Source organism: Macrobrachium nipponense, chromosome 41 (genome assembly GCF_015104395.2).
Source record: "Macrobrachium nipponense isolate FS-2020 chromosome 41, ASM1510439v2, whole genome shotgun sequence".
Lineage (NCBI taxonomy): Eukaryota > Metazoa > Arthropoda > Malacostraca > Decapoda > Palaemonidae > Macrobrachium > Macrobrachium nipponense.
The window spans coordinates 5,552,632-5,575,717 of NC_061102.1; the positions used below are offsets into that span (position 1 = coordinate 5,552,632).

At 39.2% G+C, this 23,086-nt stretch overlaps 1 protein-coding gene across 8 annotated transcripts in view; it reads right to left on the reverse strand.

The window, feature by feature from the left end:
• Positions 1-23,086, reverse strand: part of LOC135212466 (sestrin-3-like) — a 98,722-nt gene that overhangs the window by 24,379 nt on the left and 51,257 nt on the right. Inside the window, exons 1-2 of one of the 8 annotated variants that reach the window (XM_064245917.1) lie at positions 9,364-9,763; positions 4,794-4,887 (exon numbers count right to left, since the gene is read on the reverse strand). The exons of 5 other annotated variants lie outside the window; for them this stretch is intronic. The gene's annotated coding sequence lies outside the window, so the exon portion shown is untranslated. Of the gene's footprint in view, positions 1-4,793; positions 4,888-9,363; positions 9,766-23,086 lie in introns of those variants that run through there. 2 more of the 8 variants (XM_064245918.1, XM_064245915.1) reach the window with 2 other exon arrangements.

Consider the following 23,086-nt stretch of genomic DNA (forward strand, 5'->3'; position numbering starts at 1 on the left):
GGACTACCTTAAAAGAAGGCATTTGACCTAACGAATTAAATTAATCTAATTCCCACTGATCTACAGATCCTCTGTGCTAAGTGTGGTCGCAACTGACCGTTAATTCTCTACGATGCATCTTTACAACTTCACAGGACTATCAGCTTCCATAGAGAGAAAAAAAAAATAATAAAAAAAAAGCGAGAGGAATGCGGCGCCCATCTCCATAATAGTAGGTAGCTACTACTATTACATATGCGACTCTTTACGAAGCCTTTGAAGGCCACGCCACCCATAAATAGATCTAGAGAGCTAAGTTAATAACACACCGTGACCTCGACAAAGTGATTCTCCTTAGCATCAGTCATATTTCATAATGGTATGGCAACTGGAGTATACAATTTAGGATTTAAAACAGGGACCTGTGAGATCATAAACGGGCCGAGTGTTGGGGACCTGTGAGGACATCCAGCTCTAAAATGAATGCCCCACCGACTTTTAGGAAAGGGTGGACATTACGATGGAAGAAAGAGAACATGAACGGAGGTACAATAAAAAAAGAATGATAGGGGGTTGTAGCTAGGGGACGAAGGGACGCTGCAAAGGACCTTAAATAATACCTACAGGGCACAGCTTGTGGTACGCTGACGGCACTGCCCCACTACTGAATAAAAGTTAATCTTAAATAAATCTACAGTGAATGAACGTAAAAAGCAGAGATAACATTCTAATTAGCTACTTCACATCTGAAAGAGGACCTACATAGGTCTAAAAGTCTGAATGTGCAACAATCCAATTCATATAAAAAGTAAAAGACGAATGCGTTGAATATTATGCTTTTACTTAAATGAACTCAAAGCTTCAATCGTTTTAGCTCTTACAGTGGATATGAGTGAAGGTGAAAACACTGAAGACAAATAGCTCTCATTTCAAGGCTACGACGTCACAAAAACAGCGAAGAAATCGTCAAGTGAAACGGGAATGGACACATTTTGACCAAACTTGAATATCCCCAGCTTGGTGAAATTAAGCTAATTATATATACTGGATGATGTTACGCTAATTAGATCTATTCAGTTATCATTATCATTTCTACAACCGCTATTGTTATCACTATTGATTTTTTTTAAAGGAAACTTGTCCTGATAACCGGCCAATGCACCCTCCAGCCTCATGGTCCGAATGTCAATAACCCTGACATAATTTTCAAGGTCACAGCATTAAAGTTTCAAAATAAAATAAATGTAGCCTTCGTCCACTCTTAAGAAAATGTTCGGAGCAAACTATTGTCTAGTGTCTGATCCTGTACATTTTTAATCCTAAACTAAAAGTATTGTATATTGAGTTTCTCTAGAAGCTATATGACATTATTTAAAAGCAATACAAGACAATAATTGTTGCAATCAATGTCTACAGTTATTTAAATCATATATAGTGTCTGGAAGAAGGTGCGGTGCACGTAGGCTGCAGACCTAGATACACTCCAGCACATTTTACACACCATAATAAATGTTGACCAGAACTTATTACGTTGCTAGATTAAAATCTCAACTTTCAGTGACCATCCCAAAGACAAAGACTCATTTTTGCCCCGCCTATTCCAGAACACCCTGCCCTTTCAACTTTGTCTCTACTAAAAGCCACAATATCCAGCTCTCTGTCTACTTGACCAAAAACTATCAATCTTACCTGCATCCAGGCATAAAATTTCTGCACATTTACAACTCCAAGATATAGTTTTATCAATTTTCTTTTTTAAAGTATTAAAGTTTTTGACCACCAGTCTTCAGAGGTGAAACCCTCCTACTATTTAAGGAGACTAGCTCCACCAAGGGATCCACAACTATTCACAACCGATGGGAAAAGTACGTAACTGGTCGAACACTCATAAACAGAACATATACAGTGTAGGGGTAGCTTATAGTATATGTACATGAGTAGTCTCAGTAAAACCTGAACAAGAGAGGGTCACAAGCACGGAAGCTGCCATTCTACCAAGGGGTCAATAAAATAAAGGAGCCGCCCCGTCTGCATCTTCCTCCCCCCCCACCCCCCCCCCCCCCCCCCAAAAAAAAAAAAAAAAAAAAAAAAGGGTAAATACTGTCAAATCTTCGTCAGTGAAATAAGTTCTTTTCTTCCAATTGTAAACAATTCGACAAAGGAAACTATTATAATACGACGGTGTCAGGACCCGATGACGCCGATAATGTGAGAGAGAGAGAGAGAGAGAGAGAGAGAGAGAGAAACAACGTCGTTACGGGGAGCATTCCGACCTTCTACAGATAATGATTACGACTTTCCCGGGCGAAGGGTCAATGACCGGAGTCCATAGGACAGTGACGAAAAGATTATGGCCTCACAATATTTGCACTTAAGGCCACACCGGCCACACCAGCCTCCCCAGCCCACACCCCACCCCCTCCCCTCCCTCCTCCTCCTCCTTGCAACCACCCACACACACAAGTATGTTTTATATCCCATTCAACTTGAAAGGAAAGTCATTAGGGCGTTGAGCGGATTCCCGCGGAGCCCTACGAGAGAATGATTGATCACAGGTCCTTCAAGATTCCGGAATGGCACGTACGTGAAGGTCACTTGTCCTTCAAGATTCCGGAATGACACGTACGTACAGGTAAGTTACCTTAGAATACGTTAATTCCTGGTTACACTGACTCACGTATAGTCATCATACAAGCTTTTATGAAACAAGAAAACACATTTCCACGTTTGGGCAGGATACCCTCCTAAGGAGGGAGTCCTACCCATCTAACGAAAGTGAACAGAATGCCGAACAGTTCCTGACTAAGGTTCATCTTCGGATGTCAGAGACCAGGAGATTAGTATATTTATAAAAGTTGCCTACTTGGAACCTTAGCTAGCAGCACAGAAAACTATCAATCATCTAAAAGAAATGTGTCTGTCCACCCTGGGTGACAGTAGGGGAGACACCCACCCTCCTCCTGCAAACCTGTTTGTCCGCCCCGGGTGAGGCACAGGCGGACAAACAGCTGGTCAACAGGCTATAGTTTCTTGAATAACGACCATAATTATCCACAAGGACCGCGCCGCGCGAAATCAAATCCAGTCTTCTGCAGGCAGAGTTCTCAAATGCTTCCAGCTCCGTATCACAGGACAGATGTAGCACATAATAATCCACTGCGTACTATGGACCAGATTCTACGCATTCATACAGAGTGGAATTACAAGCCAGTTGTCAAACCTAGCAGAATTCTCATTTGTTACCACAACCCAGGATTATTCTGAGAGAGAGAGAGAGAGAGAGAGAGAGAGAGGAGAGAGAGAGAGAGAGAGAGAGAGTCATTTATATATAACAGATATGAAACTTGGAGGAACAAGTCTTGGAAAACAATTAACTCTCAAGGACAGAAAAAATAAACCTATACGTATATAGAATACATACATACATATACAAATTAAACTCCGCTAAGTATCTCTCTCTCTCTCTCAAGAGTAATGCCAACGCAAGTGAGGAGGAATAAGTCGCAGAAAACAATTAACTCTCAAGGACAAAAAATAAACCAATATATACACATACAAAATAAACTCCTCAACTAAAAGTCTCTCTCTCTCTCTCTCTCTCTCTCTCTCTCTCTCTCTCTCTCTCTCTCTCTCAAGAGTAATGCCAACCCAAGTGAGGAAGATCAAGGTTCAGGAAATAATTAAGTCTCAAGGACATAAAAAACAACAACCAATATGTACAATATATGCATACCATACAAATTAAACTCCTCGACTAAAAGTATCTCTTCTCTCTCTCTCTCTCTCTCTCTCTCTCTCTCTCTCTCTCTCACTCAATGCCAACCCAAACGACACCCAATACTGCCATGACCTGTCCCTGCGGCAAGTTAATGCGACGTTGCCAGAACATTTCCAACCAACCCTTTCGCCAATGAGAAACTAAACTGTGTCGCTTCTGAAATCATTCGGGTGATAAACAAACGCTCGCTGCTCTTTGTTTTATTCTCTCGTCCAATTTCCGTGTTCCCATATCCCTTCAAACTTACAAATATCATTGGACAGATGGAGCAGCTGTTCTGACCTAAGTGCAAAAGAACTCAGACCACACACTTGTTGGAATGTTAAATTTGATGTTAAGTCACTCAACGAGTTTCGTGGGGGTAGGGGTGCAGTGCCAGAGAAAAATAGTAAAATCTGTATGAACCGCGCCCCATGACGATTTCAGCCACGGCACGGTGGCGGTCTGTCGATGGCGTTTGCCAGACGGACGGTTATGGCTAAATTTAACCTTGAATAACATAAAAACCACTGAGGCTAGAGGGTTGCAATTTGGTGAATTTCATGACTGGAGGGTGGATGATCAACATACCAATTTGCAGCCCTCTAGCCTCAGCGGATTTTAAGATCTGAGGACGGACAGACAAATAGCCCTCTCAAAAATTTTCTTTTACAGAAGGAGGGGGTGGAAAGTTGAGAAGGAAGGAAGAGAATATGAAAGGAGGTACAGCAAAAAAGGATGAAAGAGGTTGAGCTAGGGGGCACAAAAGACCTCCTATAACTGACCTAACCTAGCCCGTTAAAAAAAAGGATCTTTCGTATCTGTTTTTAGAACATGACAGTTTCGTATTTTTCCCAGTGGCTCTAAACAGCTATTCTGGGGCGCAAATTCGGCTAAAAATCTACATACATCACTTCCTCAATAATCACTTGATTAATTCAGAGAGAGAGAGAGAGAGAGAGAGAGAGAGAGAGAGACTATTTACCATTATTAAACAAATCTAAGGTGGTGGTGTCTTACGAATTCTCGCATTATTTATAAAACATTCTTCACTTACTTTCTGACAGTTCATGACCAAGAAAAGCTGCCAGCCAATTTGCAAGTTATCGACGCTATTGACGGCGCAGAGACATGAGGAGGATTCGACAAATCTGAAGCATAGTAATGATAGCAGAGATGATATTTTACATAATGAGAGAGAATCTGGTTAATAAAATAATACAAACTCAAGTCAATTTCCTGAAACGACATCCAAAGTTCTAAACACCGTACTACTACTGCTTGGCATTCAGATCATGGCGTTTATTCCGATACCACCTTATGATATATTCGCTTTTAATTTAATGTTGTTGTTTTTTTAGAGTTTAAAATATAAGAAAAAATCTCCTATACACGTGTTTAATAGTAAAAAGGATGCATTTACTGTTTATATCACATTTGTTTTAGACCAAACGTTACCAGAAGTCGAATCCCATTGCTCTCTCTCTCTCTCTCTCTCTACATGCACACACACACACACACACACTTAGCTAACCACTTGAATCAGAGTGACGTACGGCATGCTCTGACTGGCCCACAAACCATATGACACACACTCACACACACGTGTCTGTCCGTACGTTCATACAGAGATCAAGAAACGTTCCCCTATCTCCTAACTATAAATTAGGTAGGGGGCGTTCCTTCTTCCTGACTATTAGTTAGATAGGGGCGTTCCTTCTTCCTAGTATTATTTAGCTAAGGGACGTTCCTTCCCTCTAACTATAACTTAGCTAAGGGACGTTCCTTCCCTCTAACTATAAATTAGCTAAGGGACGTTCCTTCCCTCTAACTATAAATTAGCCAAGAGACAGTTCCTTCCTTCCTTCCTTCCGACTATAAAGAAGAATTATCTACAAAAAAATCTCAGCAACTGAATGACCTGTTGCTTCCCTTCCACTTATAAAGTTGAGTAGAATAGAGAATTTAGGCCAAAGGCCAAGCACTGGGGCTATGAGGTCATTCAATGCTGAAATGGAAATTGACAGTAAAAGGTTTGGAAGGTGTTCAGCAGGAGGAAAACCTCAAATCAGATGCCCTAGAGGGTGGAAAGTAAAATAAAGACAGAATATGAAAGGAGGTACAGTAATAGGAACAAAATGGTTGCAGCTAGGGGCCGAGGGCACGCTGCAAAAACCTTGAGTAATGCCTACAGTGCACCTCATGAGGTCCACTGACGGCACTATCCCACGTCTAAAGGACACTGAAAATCTAATGTCAGGTTTCACACAAAATCGGGAACATTTACCAACAGGAGGCTTGAGTAAACTAACAATAAACTCACAATAAACTAACAATAAACTCACACTAAACTAACAATAAACTAAAGCCTGATAAGGAAGGACCTGGGCTTTGAAAAGTCTCTTGTGCCTGAATAGGCGATCTGAAACCGTCCCCACCCCCGACCCCGACAGAATGTTTGACAGGCGAGTCTCATTTGGTAAAATAAACAGGATCACACAAGAATGAAATCACACGATTTATCTCTACTTACTGGCAGATACCAGAACTTTATCTCCTGATTTCTGGAGATAAAACCTCACGATGTATGTGACAGCATACACGAAGAGGAATAATCCCGAGAGAGAGAGAGAGAGAGAGAGAGAGAGAGAGAGAGAGAAGGTGAAAGAGAGAGAAGAGATGAATTCTTCCGCGTATCAGTTTTATTTACTTACATGGACCAAAGGTAATTCAATTCATGAGAGATTCGCATTACATCATCCATAAGACTACGAACTGCACACAGGCACAATAATCTCGCCTCATGCCTTCTTTTACAATCAACCAGTCACTCCCCTAACTACGCATTCTCCCACAGACGTCACTTCTGCAGCTTAAACTTTCTTTTACTCTCACTTTCTATCTGTGTCTCTTGTGCGTGCGGGTGAGTGTGTCTATTACTCTTTACCTTTGTTTTCAACTCCGTAAATAAAACATTTCAACAAGAATTTCCAATCTCATTTACACCAAGTTCCCCATACTTCCAAAAAGTACTCACTCTCTCTCTCTCTCTCTCTCTCTCTCTCTCTCTCTCTCTCTCTCTCTCTCTCTCTCTCTCTCTGCATTCACGCCGTGACCAAGCAATCGTTCTTTCATGTTCAAAATAATTTTAATTTACCATACCTTTTATATTATTACTTTTAATTCACCATAACATTTATATATTATTGATCCATATACCCTTTTTAACCAATGTCCAGTCTTCCTTGAACATTACAATAGCTAAATATAGTATACAAGGCCTACAGCCCTTCCTAACTGCACACACCTAAACCAGGTAAATGAGAGAGAGAGAGAGAGAGAGAGAGAGAGAGAGAGATTTATCTTATCTTTGGGGATCCTGTAGCACAGCAACAACTTTTAAAACTTGTGGAAAGATGTGAACATCAACTACTACCACCACCATGCGGATAACACACACACACAAGTGTCCTTATCTATCATATCTATCTAGAAATTTCTGGAATGAATCAAATTATTAGAAGACTCCCCCAAACCCCACACACAATGTTCACGCAAAGTATCCAGATAAGTTCTGAGACAACTCACAAAAGAGCCGAAAGCTTTCAATTCAGCTTGACGCCAGGAACGTAAACAAAACCCTTTCTCCTGTTTAATGGAAAGCTAGTTTGGCAAGCTCACATTCCACTCAAGGATAACGAGTCCGTTCCCAAAACAACACTGATGGGTACGAATCTAAAAACAAGATTCCAGGTACTGGAACCATATTCACTTCAAACAATTCTACTATAAATAACACGCACATGCATAGGTCTACAAATGCACATCAAGCTACAATACCAACAGTTGTGGTTCTACGTATATGTACAATGCACACTCCAAAAAAAGTGTCTAGCTAGTGTCGGCTTAGACTCAATGGCGAAACCTGTTGGACTAGTTGCATCAGCCTATACACACCCTGTCTTGCCGCCACTCAACACTACTGGGTTCCCTTCTTTCCATTATTAATTCGTCCTGATATTTGCATTCGCCAGATGCACTCTCTCTCTCTCTCTCTCTCTCTCTCTCTCACAACTGCCTCCAAGTCACGAACAAGCCTACCTTCGTAAGTCAAACTCCGGAACTCGTTCAATACATTAATTGGCGACTTTAAAAACTCAAGAAGACCCGATAAGTTTACCTATAAACAGGAAGTTGCTTCACATGTCATGTATCAAAAACTAGGTCTATTAAAATAAAACTAGATCTACGTATCATCCTCTGATCCCAGACGCTCCTAATTCGGTTTTGGCGAGGGACTACTTTATCATATTTATGACCATTTAAGCATAAGTCGTTTGTGGGATTTCGAACACAACGGGAAGCCGTCAAAAGAACAGAACCGCATTTTGATATATTTGCAAGGCCATCAATATAGTTCAAAAATGTTTACAACAGGAAATATTCACTGACATCAAAAAAAAACAATAAGAAGTTATACAATAATAGTCTTAACGTGGCTTTCTCCAATAAGAAAAAAAATCAATCACTTGAGTGTTATCAAGCCTTGTTTATAGACAGCCAGCAGCCCTTCCTGTCTCAAATAATCTAATCAATGGGATGCAAAGTTTACCATGCGACTGTCAACCTCTCAATCAGGAGAGCTTATTCTTGACAATATATTCCTCAAACCGCAATAATTTACTTCCAAATTCGTCTTGATACCCTCTAGAACACCATTAAAAAAATCAGACTAGTAAAAAACTAGTTTCCATATTAAATTAAGCACAGAGCAGTTTACCTCCAAAATATTCCAAGCCATAATTAATAGCCAGCCTTTCCGGGCATGATAAATATCTCACCGTTAGCAAAACACCTGTTAGGTTTTTATTGCTATGATTAGCGTAGTACTCCGCTTACCACAACAAAGAAATAGTAACTTGAAATCATGGACAAATCGGCATTAATACTACACCTGTAACGCATTTATGGCTATTTCCTTGCAAACCAAAGTTCACGTAACCTGTAAACTGAAATACTTTCTTATTTTATCTATAAAATTCACAAACCAACGTTCATTTAACCTGTGAAATTAAATACTTTCTTATTTTACATATAAAGTTCACAAGACAAAATCACCAACTCTAAAATGGAAAGAAGGACGAGGTATTCGGTCTAGATATTTCTGGATCTGTTTCGGATGGGAAAAAAAAGGAAAAAAAAACTTGCGCCTAGACCAATTAAAGTGGGCTAGACAACACGTGAGAGGGAAACGCGAGAGAAACTAGTTGAAACTCGATTGAAACTTCTCTTTAATTCACATTGCAAGTTTCCACAACAAGAGTATATATACATCTACAATATTGATTAATGACGATAAAAATTAATCAGAAACGTTGTACTACATTAAAAATTTTTTTTGGGGATAAAAAGATATTAAACGCCATATAATTTTCCGGCGGCAATAGGTTATGTGCCATTCCATCTCGTTAAAACAGAACAAAATTCTATCAAAACTATTATTCACAATGAAATAATACGTGCGTTAATCAATGCCTGTATAATTAAAACAATATGGCGTTATTCGATTCCTACAACAACAAAAAGTTTAATAATTTGGGGAAAAAATTGTAAATTCGTAAACTTACTTTCTGCGAATTGGGGGAAATGTTGAGAAATCTCCTTCTAGACGTTGAGCTTTCAGAAAGGTGATGAATTCAAATGAATAAAAACTCTTAAGAGAGATCCACTAAACACTCTTTTCACATAAGCAAAACTCAAAAAGACAGGAAAGCTGAGCTCGCGAAGCGCGCGACCGACTCAAGCCGCGACCAAAACAACACTGGACTGAACTTAAACTGCCGATACGACGAGCTGATCGGATGGGACTATAGGCTCGATCCGGTATTCTCTCCAGTCATCGTACTTCGCATGTTTAGCTTGTTCTAAACGAACTCTAGCCACAGCAGCGGGTAATAGCCACTTTCACCATTCCTAGGACATGAGTGATATAAGCTTATCTAATTTCCCTGAATAAATATGGAGAGGTATGTCGTCAACTCGCGTTTTATTCTGACGCGAAAATGCTTATAAACAGTAAGCACTCGAAGGCATGCAATCGCGCAAAACAATAACAAACTGTCGTTTCTCATGCAGCTGCGTCGTTGTCGATGTATTTCCAACTTAATACATTCGTTCGTCATTTCATCGATGATCTTCGAGGGGCAAAACATATATTTTGACGAAGGGAGATACCGTAAAAATCAAGCGTTGTTCACTCCAATGGAGAAAACCCTCACGTTTCTCACACGCCCTCGAATTCGACCAATCAGGGAGCGAAGCGGGAATGACGTCAAAAGGAATGCGCCCCGGCAGCCAATCAGGGAGGGGTAACATCGTATGACTCCACGTGCGGCAAGAAATAGCTTCTCTTATTGCGTTAGTTGGGGTTAACCTGTTAACGGCTACGTTATATATTATTGTTTATTTTGTATTTACGCCGGTGTTCGTACGTAAGTGATATATCCATCCGGTATATCGATTACATAAGCCTAATCGATATCAATGTGGTGCTAGGCCTAGGGCAATGTGTACAATCCCTAACCTCCAACCGCAGAGCAACCGGGTCTTGTTTATTTCTCCTTATTAACCTTTTTCTCCCTACTAACCTCCACTCTACAACATTGTGGTGGGTGGGGAGAGAGGAGGGGGCTCTAGGTTTATTGCTCCCCCCCCCCCACACACAAATCCCACCCTCCCCCACCCCACCCCACAACAAACCCCCACAAAAAACCCCAGTTCACTAGAAATGGCGCGCATGCACCACTGGCGCTCTGGCGCGCCCGAAAGGAGTCATGGAAGTCGTCTTTCAGTGCGTGTATGTGTAGAGTTGGACTTTTCCATGCTGGCGCCACCGTCAAAACAAGCTATAACTTAGGGTAATTGTCGCCATATGATATAGTTTCATTATTGCGACGCTTTTACTATTTACCTGGCACAGACATTTTTCATAAACGCTGATAGTCAGACTAGCATTAGGAAAACTATTATGAGGCTTTTTCTTGCAATTTGTATAAAAATACAATCGCATGTGAATTGTAACCACACACACATATCTATCTATCTATCTATCTATCTCCTATCTATCTATTATCTATATATATATATATATATATATATCTATATATATCTATCTATGTATCTATCTATCTATATATATATATAATATATATAAATATATATATAATATATATATTATCTAATTATATATTAAATTAATACAAAAAAATAACGCACTTGAAAATAAGGTTCGACAACCTAAAATATTAGTTCTCCGTAACCCTCCCAAACCATAATAATTTAATAAAATGAATAATACTTATTCTTCCATCGCCAACGTTCTCGGTGTCGGAGGCTGCAAGTTAACAAAGGGAAAGTGGAGTAGTTTTTGTTCAATAATATTGTCAGTATAAGAGAAACAAAAGCAACGTGTAAACAAAAACATTCATGTTACTAAACAAGAGGATTTGTTAGAATTGTGTGTTTAAGAGATTACAATACTGAATTTACACACACACACACACACACACACACACACACACACACATATATATATATATATATATATATATATATATATATATATATATATATATAACTTAAGCCTGTTCGTAGCCACCACAGTCGCCTACCTACCAAGTACACAGTTCACAGCTTAATACCCAAAAGGTTTTTTATATGCCCTCATCTGCCCGTCCTCGCCCAGGGATCGAACTTAGGCCATTTATATATTCTTTACAATGCGGGGGTGTCACAATATGGCACTCAAAAATATAAATACACAGACATCTGTATATAAACATGTGTATTTTTATGTACGTGAGTAAGTGTAAGTATTTGTGTGTAACGACATAGCGAGTTTCTACATATTCTCTTTTCAAAGAGGAGTGATCGGAATTCCTCTTTGTTTTCAATGTATTTCTTCTTGAATTTTTCCCCTTTCATGATGATTGTTTTTCTCTTTATTTGTTTGCTTATATAATAATAATAATAATAATAATAATAATAATAATAATAATAATAATAATAATAATAATAATTCCTTATCTATTCAAGTGGCGAAGTTTCCTTGTATCACTTTGCTAAGGACAATTTGATCTTCCTTAATAATAATATAATAATAATAATATAATAATAATAATAATAATAATAATAATAATAATAATATGTTTTATTAAAAGTAATTGCTGCCATAGTTGCATTAATTCTTCTCTATTTTCCTAATTATGAGAAAACAATAATTAGGAAAATAGAGAGGAACCTATCTAAAATTAATGCAGCTGAGGCAGCAATTAATTCTAATAAAACACGTTTAAAAGAGGGTTTACTTCTAAAATAATAATAATAATAATAATAATAATAATAATAATAATAATAATAATATAACTCCACATACACAGTTATCCACGAGTTGCGGAAATCAACTTCTCCCAGGTGGAATGACGTCACGGAATGGAATATTCCGCGCGTTCAGCTTCTCGGAAATGCGGTTCAGGATTGCCCCAGATGGTCCACCCTAATGGACGCGCCCTGCGTGAGTGAGTGTACATACACGCACGTACACACTCTGGTTTATAGCTAAGGCCTTAGCTTTAAACCAATGTTTTAATGGGCCTTTCATACTTGAGACGTATCCTGTTTTAACAGCCAACGTAAAGACAACAATCACTATTCTTCAATTGCTGTACTGCGGATGAACCCCCTGTGCAGAAAGGTTCCATAATGCTTACTACTTCTTACAGCCACGTACACACTACTATTCAACAGCACCATGTCGAACCCCCTTAAACAAACTGAATCATTCGCCTCTATCCTATCCAAAACATTTACCATCTCTCTCTCTCTCTCTCTCTCTCTCTCCATTTCAAAATACTCTGAGATAACTCTTTCACCTGTTCTTAATAAAACTTCAAGCCCCGTATGAGGGTAGTGCCGTCAGTGCACCTCTTGTGGTGCACTGTAGCCATATCTTAAAGTTCTTTGCAGCGTGCTTTCGGCCCTTAGGTGCAACCCCTTTCGTTCCTTTTACAGTACCTCCTTTCATATTCTCTTCCATCTTACTTTCCACCCTCTCCTAACAAGTGATTCGTGGTCCAACAGCTTTGAGCTGTCAATTTCCTTCTCAGCGCTGAATCCCCTCATAGGTTCCAGTGCTTCGCCTTTGGCCTCAATTCTAAATTCAAACCAATCAATCTCACACTTCAACCACTGATGGGAACCTTCTGTGGACTCCGAGGAAGCCTTAATCAAACAAGTGCTTACTTACTCTTTCCTCTTTTAGCATCTTCCCTCCAAACTCTGCTGACAGTTCCAAGGATTATTGGCAAAACTCACTTTAAATGTGACCCATTTGGACAAAAGTTATTGCCTCACTGCTGCTGCTGCTGCTGCACTGGAGTGACAAACGTGCATTACGAATATGTCAGTTTGTGTGTGCTAGTCTTAAAGGAAAGTCCTTTTTGAAAGGAATACATCAAATGTTCTTTGAGACGTCATTTATTACGTACAGTAAGAATAGCTCACGGCCAGTTCACAAAGGATAAACCCTTAGGGATAAACCTCTCTACGTCATTCCTTTCTTATTCGTGAGAATTTGAAATGCAGTGACACCACGACCAGCTAGGCACGTTGCAAGGATGCTGCAAAAATGAAAATACGGAGCTTAGAAAACTGTACTATGAATAAAGAAAAAAAGTATGTTGGCAAGAAATCAGAGAGGAATCGGCAAAAGCATAAAGGTTCCATATTCTGACAAAAAAAAATTACTTTCGTTTTCGTGTTGGAATTAGATAAAAAAAAAAATAAAAAATAAAAATTCCCATCTCTTCAAAGAGTTATACGCAATTCTCCCCTGTTTGGGCAAAAGGTTTCTAACCTTGAAAATGCGGGAAATAAGCTGGGATAGAATGGCGATCTGTTATTGTTTTTGAGATAAAGCTGGTCTTACGCCAGCACGGGCTCTTGCTCATAGAGCAGCCCGTAGAAGGCTATCTTATGAAACGAAGTTACAGCCGTCAGTTTCGAGTCTTTCGACGAGACCACCAGCAGAACAGGAGCCAAGAGAGATCGTCCGATGTGGGCTGATGACGGCTGAAGAAAAACGACAAGGCATTCCCCCCCTCCCCAGGCGTCCCCCAAAGCCCCCTCACAAGTGACTCACCGCTGCGGAATCTTTCCTCAATGACCTCTAGAGTCTTCTTGACCGTCAATGGCCGGCACTTTCGTTATCGTCTGAGGAAGGGGCGCGCCGTTGAATGGCTCAAAAACGCCAGCGACCTCCCTTCCTCCATTTCGAAACTTAACGGATTCGAGCGAATCCTGTTGTACAGACGGTCAGGCCCACGGCCCAAGACCTTCCTTTAGGTTGAAGTCGGGCGAGAGACATTCTTTTGGGGCTTTATTTGGGTCTTAGTCAGTCTCAAGATCTTTCTGTAGGTCTTGCTCAGTCCCAAGACCTTTACTTGGGGCTTGCTCAGTCCTAAGACCTTTCTTCAGGTCTTAGTCAGTCCCAAGAAATTTCTCTAAGTCTTGTCCAGTCCCAAGACCTTTATTTGGGGCTTGCTCAGTCTCAAGATCTTTCTTTGGGGCTTGGTCAGTCACAAGACTTTAGGTCTTGCTCAGTCCCAGGACCTTTCTTTGAAGCTTGCTCAGTCCCAACAAAGACCTTTCTGTAGGTCTTCCTCAGTCCCAAGACCTTTATTTGGGGCTTGCTCAGTCTCAAGACCTTTATTTGGGGCTTGCTAAGTCCCAAGACCTTTTTTTAAGGTCTTAGTCATCCCAAGACCTTTATCTGGGGCTTGCTCAGTCCCAAGACCTTTCTCTATGTCTTGTCCAGTCCAGAGACCTTTCTCTAGGTCTTGTCCAGTCCCAAGACCTTTCTCTAGGTCTTAGTCAGTCACAAGACCTTTCTTTAGGCCTTATCAAGTCACAAGACCTTTCTCTAGGTCTTAGTCAGTCCCAAGAAATTTCTCTAGGTCTTGTCCAGTCCCAAGACCCTTTCCCTTCTTGAGGCCTTGGTCAGATGCAGGACCTTAAAACACGACCGGTGACCGACCGCTTCGGACTGAACTCTAAACTGCGACCCTATACGAAACTGCAGACGAATAGATCAGGGGGAGTGTCAGGGAAAGAATTTATTTTCGACGCCACTGCTCACTTTCCACGACGAAGATCGTTATTTAAAGAGAGGAAAAAAAAGGAGAGAATTACGCATTTGCATTAGCGCGCACGACCGCAAAGTGACCCTGGGTGGGAACGAAGGACCAGTAATTACGTGGAAAACGGATCACTGTCCAGAGCAGTAATAATAATAATAATAATAATAATAATAATAATAATAATAATTTATTATTATTATCATAATCCAATAAATACTACAGCTACAAACTCTATATGTAAATAGAATACAGGCTACAGAAATCGGCAAACATCATTCAACCTCTCTCTCTCTCTCTCTCTCTCTCTCTCTCTCTCTCTCTCTCTCTCTCTTATGGACTCCAAGTCCTGAACAGAGGAATTATACTAAAAATACTAAATAGTTATTATTATTATTATTATTATCATTATTATTATTATTATGGTTGATATTGTTTCATCCAATATATACTACAGCTAAAAACTCAGTACATAGAATACATAAATCGTCAAACATCATTCAGCCTCTCTCTCTCTTTCTCTCTCTTATGGACTCCCAGTCCTGAAAAAGAGTAATTATGCTCAAAAAGAATTTTTATTTCGTAATGAATGAGAAACATCATTAAAAGTGACAATTCATAGCACTTCCACTCGACTGCCAAAATTCCACAAGTACAAACACTGATAAAAGTATCTCATTACAAAACATATTGCGCACCCGCACATTCTACACACACACACACACACACGCACACACACACACACACACACACACACAGAGCCTCTCTCGCGCTGACCGCTTCCGTTTGAAGTGATATTTCTTTCTTTAATATTGGGTTTCGGGGAAAGTTAATTAAAATGTCAGAATAGTGATTTTGGTGTCATTGTAAAGGTGGTTGAATCTTTGTCTTCCGGTTAAAGAAAACCGAACTAACAAATATAAAAGGTAGAAAAAAAATAAGTAAATAAATAAAAATTAAAGGTGAAAATCATCACGAGTTGAAATGACAGACCCCAAAACAACAGTGTCTGAAGTTAGTCTTGAAACTATTTGTATAAAATCAAATAAAATGGAGATGCGAAAAACGAAGATAAATCCTCTTTCCACTGGAATGCAGTTCATTGCTATTTATGAAAACTACTGAGCGGTAAAAATTACAAATACAAAAATTGTTTATGGTTTATTTATCGTTTACTCTTTTAGCAATATATCTACTTTATCCGTAAGTGTAAAACCGGCGTTCATGCTAAGATAGAAATATATAGTCATTTTGAAGCTATATTATTCTATATAATATTTATTTCCTTTTGCAGTTACAGTTACAAGGCTTCTTGCTATTTATCTAAGAGGATTTGTGACACAATCATCATTTTAAACTGAAAGGCGCGTTAGCTTTTTACAATTTTCAAAGTAGGTTTACTCTTGAGCAGCTATGGTGAGAGAGAGAGAGAGAGAGAGAGAGAGAGATGGGAATGGAGGAGAGAGAGAGAGAGAGAGAGAGAGAGAGAGAGAGAGCTTCCACGAAGGCAGAAACCTATCCTGAGTCTCAAAAAAAGAAAAAAAAAAAAAGAAAAAAAATCTACCACACATACTTGTTCACAAAATTAACAGCGCCAAGAGCTGGTTCTACGTGCCATGAATTTCATAGTAAACATTGGGAATATAAATTACTACGTACACGACTGGTATAAGTATTCTTTACTCGTCCGCCGCGCTATATTTATCAACTTTCATATTTCTTGGTCATTATACACAATTTTGTCAACAGTATTTTTATGTGATTTCTGATATATATCAATAGAATTTGTCCTATTATTATTATTATTATTATTATTATTATTATTATTATTATTATTATTATTATTATTATTATTATTTTATATATTATATTTCTAGATCAATTCACAAAAATGGCAAATCAACCACCACCCCCCCCAAAAAAAAAATGCACAATAAATTATCATCGACATCTCCTAAATATAATAATGTCATGGGACATTTTAATACCGTTTAAGTAGCCCGTCAATTCCTAAGCCAAGGTGGCACTCTTCCAAAATGGAAGGTCACGCAAGACGGGAGCAGAAGTACCAATATGCAGTCAATGTGCATCACTCTCGAACTTCTCAGTTCCAGGGGTCCTTTATTCCTCATACCGCTGGACAGTGGAACAGTGGAACAGCCTGGACGCTGGACAGTGGAACAGCCTCCCAGAGGAAGTCTATACATTACTAACCTAATACTATTCTTCTTGCATTTCAATGCATTTTATCTATTTGTTTATTTATTCCTATTTTTTTTCCTTTTTCCAATAAGCGGTCGTCTTACTTCTTCCTAACGAACACCATAATATTCTTTGGAAGCTTGAATTTCAAGTCAGTGGCCCCATTGGTGGGCTTGTTCTTTTTGAATTGGGTTTATCTTCTGAATAATAATAATAATAATAATAATAATAATAATAATAATAATAATAATAATAATAATAACTAGAGGCTGAAGTAGCTCCAGGTCTCATGCAGAAGAGTGTGATCCTAGAAACGGCACACATAGTAAGAAAAGTGATGGACTCCTAAGGAGGCAGGATGCAACCCGGAACCCCACACTATAAATACCACCCAGTCGAATTGGAGGACTGTGATAGAGCAAAAAAAAAAAAAAAAAAAAAAAAAAAAAAAAAAAATATATGCAAACGGGAACAAATCAACTAACTTCGTAACTTACTACTACATGACGCATTTGTTCTATTCTGCTCGATGATTCTATCCCCATAATATTCCTCTCAGTAGGTATAGTTGCGTCTCTCACGAATTTTCCCCAAAAGGTGGGAATCATTAACTGAACTGAGAATCATAAACTGAATCATAACTGCGGGTGGTGCCATCACTGGAACGCTGCCTGGAAGGAAGGTCGTCACTTCACTGATGGCACTGCATGGCACTGCTACGTCACTTCCTGTGGCCTGACAACAACAGATGTTGGTTTGGAGGGATGGAGACCAGAACGGCCACGTGACCGTTTCCCCTCTCGCCCTCATGTTGTACTTCGAGAGAGAGAGAGAGAGAGAGAGAGAGAGAGAGAGAGAGAGAGAGAGAGAGAGAATGACGTTCGTTTAGTCATGTCGGTACTGCAAGCAAGAATATGGTTCGCCATCGCTCAGATACAATTAGTCTCATAATTATATGGTACTAGACTCACCACTTCGGTGAGTCTAGTATGGTGTAACTGTGATATATTTTATCGCCATACAGATCTCTAATTCGGTGGAACAGTAATGATATCTATGTTGTTTATTTTTAAGGGATTAATAATACAATAAATATAATAAAAGAGATTAAAGAAAATTAGTACCACCCTTCACTCAATCCATAGCTCTCTCTCTCTCTCTCATTTGAATTCCTATCTCTACGACACTATTATTTTTGTAGTACTATATTCCAGAAGTATTTTAATAATATGGAAACGTCAGCTTCCTCAGCTCGTGCCTGTAAACTACACATACATACATACATACACAAAACAACTTCACACATACCCCTACGAATACCTAAAATTAGTGCAACAAGACCAAAAACAAAACCGAGGGGCCCGAAACACCGAAGAAAAGAAGAGGCATCCAACTGGGCGGGCATCAGTCTTTCTTTCCTCCTGCTCTTCCTCCCTATAGCACGCCATGTAGTACCACCTCCTCCCTCCCACCAATCCCTCCACCCACAGACGCCCCCAACTCAACACTCCCCTTTCCCATTCCCCCTCCCAGAAACAAATCCTGCCCCTCCCAACCCACGTATTGATTCGCAACACGCGGGAAGGTTGAGTCCAGAACAAAGAACTACACACGGCGCGCGGCAGTAGCAGCAGAAGCTATTCCGCAGCCGGGCAAACGTGGCTCCAGCTTAAAGGTTTGTGCCTATTGGGTTTGGGAGCGCCATTCCGCACCAGGTTTTCCGCAGCTCATCAGCGTAACGCGGGTTTTTTTTATATTTTCTGTCCTTTGACATCTTAAAGAGTCAAAGGACAGATATGTGAACCACCGTGAATGCAGCGTTTAATTCTTTATAAACGGCAAGCCGTATGGGAATTTTAAAATATCAGATTACGTAAAGGTTTTATATACCAAGGAGGTTGCTACTACTAGTACTACATGGTCTTGCTTTCCGTTTCGTAAGGGTTAACTGACGTTCAGAGGGGAAAAACCAGTCCCCCTGTTTGCAAACAAACAGTATTCATTTGCTCTGTTAGTCATGGCCAACCTTTTACGGGATAAACACTCAATGCCAATAAAGATCGCATTTTTTGTTTTTTCGTTTTTGTTACGTACTACTTCATGTTAATTCTATAAGCTTTCGTTATGTAATTTCCATACCATACCACATAATGTTTGTGCGTGTTTCCATAAGAGAGAGAGAGAGAGAGAGAGAGAGAGAGAGAGAGAGAGAGAGAGAGAGAGAGAGAGAGAGAGAGAGAGAGGCCGCTATGGTGAGAGATCTAAAAGTATCACGAGGAAACTGCGTAAATTCAAATACCCTACTAGGGCGTAGATTAATAATTAATCAGCCACGGGAATAGGTGGGGGTCATTTATATGACATCGAGACCTATATAGTTCCTATCACTTCTCAGTCACGAAAGACCGAAACAAAACGCATGTAAAGGATGTAAGAATAATGATCACTAAATTAACGAATATAATTGGTCACGCAAGAGAAGCAGAACTCCATCTCACATACCTCTCAATTCGCCCCTCTCGCAGTTGAGAAAATCCATCAAAACGTTATATATGTTGTATTGTGGAATTTTTCCGTCTTTTGGTAATGCGTCTCTAACTCACAGGAGAGAGAGGTGTCCAGTATAAAATATTATATATTGCCTTGCTTTATTATTATCATTATTATTATTATATATTCCAGTGGACGAAACCTATTCAGAAGGAACAAGCACACCTAAGGGGCCACTGACTTGAAATTCAAACCTCCAAAGAATGTTGGTTTCAACCTCCCACCGCAGTAACTGACCATGACAAAAGCCAGTGGTTTTTTCATCGCCCTGGGATAGACGCGAACCCGTTACATCTGAGTGGCAGACCACGACACTAAACACTACTATACCAGCGGACCAGTGTGATATAGTACTACTGCACAGCTACTCGGGGAAGCAGGTTGCGACCATAATTATCGCTCTGTCTTTAAAATGATAATTCTAAAGGACAATTGTTGTGCATATTTATGAACAGGAGGGGTCGGGGTGGGGGGTATTTTGAGAGGTTTGGTCCACGATGTTCCTGATTACCATCTCCGAAGGGAATTCAGTTTGCCTGCAAATTGTCAAATCTGTACAAACACTTGGAATCTTGTTAAGACATTCTTTCAATAAATATATGTCTAGAATATTCTTTTCCCATTTGCATGCTTATAGCGCGGTGTTTGAATTTTTTTCCTACTTTGTAAAGCAACTTTCGTTATTACAATAACGGGGATGATTTTTGAAAATACATCTTACTGTTGCTTCGTTTCTGAATAAATTTACTCTCAAGTTAAATGTTTCTCTAATTGTCACTGATATCGTGAGGGGCAAATTCCAGAAGGGCATAAATACGAAGTTATTCGATTTGAAGAGAAACTAACACACATACACGTGTGTGTGTGTATATATATATATATATATATATATATATATATACAAACAGATATAGATAGACCTTAGGCCAGATTCACTCTGATTGCTGCTTCTACTATCGCTTTCCTCTCTCTCTCGCTCTCTCCTGTTCTCTTATCTTCTTATCTCTTGTCTTTCTAGGTTTAACTTTTCGATTAAGGACTTTTGGATGGGGGGTAATTTGTGTGGTGGGAGTAAGATCACTAAAGCAAAGACAGCAGGTCTTATTATATAATTATTTCCTCTGGTCGCTTACTTTAGAAAATAGATAAAATGATCCCGTTGTAGAACGAATTTGAGGGTTAGTGGCCAGTTGTAATAGAATAGAGCAGTGGTTCCCAACCTTTGGCACTTTGAGGAACCCCTGAGACAATATTTCTCATTCCAAGAAAACCCCAATTATATATATATATATATATATATATATATATATATATAATATATATTATATATATATATAATAATATATTATATATACACGCGCGATTAAGCATTTGTAATAATTACCTTTAGTAAAACTGAGGAAAAAATCTCGCACGATATGTTACGATAAAATAAATTATAGGCCTACGATTTCTCACGGCATGTTTAACGAAGAGAAATATGTACTTATAAATAACAAATAATTAAATAAAACATGAATTCTCACGAAACCCTAAGGTTCCGCGGAACCTCGGTTGAAGATGGCTAGAATAGAGAAAGAAGTTATCAGAAAATAGAGAAGACTGTTTACATGTAAAATATAGGTGATGCTGCAATATCTTTCGATATTATTATTATTATCATTACTGGAATAAAATGCTAGACTTCAGCGAATTAATCTCGAACATTATCTTTTCTATTTTTCTTATTACTCGCGTCTCTGGCTCAGCGAGTAATAAGAAAAATAGAAAAGATAATATATAAGATTAATTCGCTGAATTCTGCCATTTTATTCAACAGAATTTGTTTAATAGAGGGTCTTATTCCAGATTATTATTATTATTTTATTATTATTATTATTATTATTATTATTATTATTATTATTATTATTATTATTCATTTGAATGAAGTAACAGAGGATAATATATATACAAGAATGAAGAGAAAAGACAGAAGTATAATATGGATTGTTACGGGGTATAATAATAATAATAATAATAATAATAATAATAGTTAGCAATCAATGTCAATTTGAGGAAATCGGGGTAGAAAACAGTACACTGCTATATTTAGAGAGAGAGAGAGAGAGAAGTTTAACCTTAAGTCGAAATCTGATAACGTTCTCTCTCTTTGATGACAAATGGCAATCAAAGTACAATAACCTACGCCAGATAAGGCAATCTACCAAACAAAGCAACCAGCAATTAGAAGCTGTGACGTCCATGGAAGAAGAAGGAAAAAACCACTCTCCCTTCCTTGTTCCCATAGATTCAGAGGAATGTTACGCAAACCTCTTCGTCAGAAACGCAGTGTGGTATGACGTCACGGTTCCCGCTGGTTGGAAAGTTACCACCCCCTTTGGCGCCTATCCCGTCCCAGATTTGTATACTCTCTCTCTCTCTCTCTCTCTAACCGTGTAGGGGTAGGGGCAGTCTTCGTGACGACGATGCTCCCGTGTCATAAGGACGATCCCGTTGAGGAGGGTCTGCAGCAGCAAAGGGGAGACATATGGAATTTCAATCTATGCTTCAAGGTCACGGGTTGACGCTTTTTCTACTTTTGCTCACTTTTCAGGGAAGAGTTATTTTATAGGACTCGGTTATAGGTTTCGTGTATACCCTATGGTTGGAGGTCTTGGCTATGAGTCTTGGTTATAGATTTTGTAGACAGATGTTGGTTGGAGGTCTCTGTTATAAGACTCGGTTATAGGTTTTGTGGATAGGCGATGGTTGGAGGTCTTGGGTGTAGGTCTGGGTTCAAGGTGTTGGTTGAAGGCCTTGGTTATAGGTATGAGTTATATGTTCTGGCTGTAGGTCTGGATTCAAGGTGTTGGTTGAAGGCCTTGGTTATAGGTATGAGTTATATGTTCTGGCTGTAGGTCTGGATTCAAGGTGTTACTTGAAGGCCTTGGTTATATGTTTGGGTTATAGTTCTGGGTCGTATAGGTCTGGGTTATATCTTGGTTATAGGTCTGGGTTGTAGGCGCTGCGAAATACACAGGGCGGTACTGACGGTGGTGCCACGCAGTTGTTATGATATGCATTGCTTTCTTGAGGTTATATTTAGTCTGAATAGGAGGGCGATTCTATCTACATAGTTGAAATACCTCAGAATTCCCAAGGTAATGTAATGAAGTAGATATGAAGTGATGATGTTCGTGGCTTAAAATCAGTACTATAAGAAAATTTTCCATAAGGACAACACACACACACACACACACACACACACACACATATATATATATATATATATTATATATATATATTATATATATAAAGATGACATTCAGACTGTGTATGTATGTATGTTCGCTAAACACGGTGAAACTACTGGACCGGACTGAACCAAAGTCGGACCATATACCGTAGATTGTATACATGCTGGTTT